This window comes from Bombus impatiens, unplaced genomic scaffold, assembly GCF_000188095.3.
Source record: "Bombus impatiens unplaced genomic scaffold, BIMP_2.2 scf_0675, whole genome shotgun sequence".
In the NCBI taxonomy this organism is placed as follows: domain Eukaryota; kingdom Metazoa; phylum Arthropoda; class Insecta; order Hymenoptera; family Apidae; genus Bombus; species Bombus impatiens.
The window spans coordinates 16,206-17,280 of NT_177094.1; positions in this window are offsets into that span (position 1 = coordinate 16,206).

Sequence of the window (1,075 nt, forward strand, 5' to 3'; positions counted from 1 at the left end):
ACGAACGCGATCGCGACGACTAAAATCGTAGCCGTTGCAACGATAAATTGAACGATCGCGAGTCGTTGTTATCGTTCGATCCTTTGGCCAAAGTTTATCGCCGTCCGATTAGCCGCTCTGCTTCTACGAGATTTTCTTGCGGTCGTCGGGCTCGTCGCCGTGGCGCACGTGGCAAATACGAAGGACGAACGCGAAGAACGAAGGAGTTGGCGTTACGCATCCCCCAGGCATCGGCGTTCCAGCGTGAACGCGTACGCGTGTATTCTGGCGTCGAATCGTACACGACGCGACACGTTCGATCGACTATTCCACGCGAAGGGATACGGATGCCGAGAAGTGGAAGAAACGCTGCGAGCGTTTCCAACGATCGACGTTTCGATCGAGTAATCTCGAGGCATTAATCGATCGTGAGTTACGTCGTGCTTTTAAATTAATCCGCCGATGTTCTCGTTGCAATTTTTTTCCACGCCGAACACGCGAGAGAAGGCGATCCCGAACGGACAGAAAAACGCAAAGAGCGAACAAAGTCGGAGCACCGGAGCGCCTTCGCCTTCGCTTTCGCCGTCAACCACGTATTTACGACGGCATGGCCGCGGGTACGAGTTGGCTGCCAGCCACACACCACACAGAGAGGTATACGGAGGGCAATCGTAGATCGAACCGAACCAGTACGCGTGCATTACACGTTAATAACGTTGATCGTCCGGTGGACTTCCGCGAGTCGACCGGTCGTTTTACGTACCGCGTTACGCGTTAAGCTGCGCCCGCGAGATACGAATGGATGGCAAAACGATTCTAATCTGTCTAGCCGACTGGCTGTATCTCGCTATGCGTGTTCCAACGATCGCCCGTCAAGTTAGTTTTTCCAAGTACGGTCCGCGTGACCACGGACCCGATGATTTAGATACCATCTTGTTGGATAAACGACGCACCGTCGTCTCCTCCCTTGCCGTACGCTCGCGTTACCTTCGATCGTCGCGTCGTACCAACTTCCAGCCGCATTCGCATCCCGTAGCCGCGAAAACCAGCTAGCTGGAAGAGCTCCTAGGACGCGATCGACGCGATCGGCAGGCGG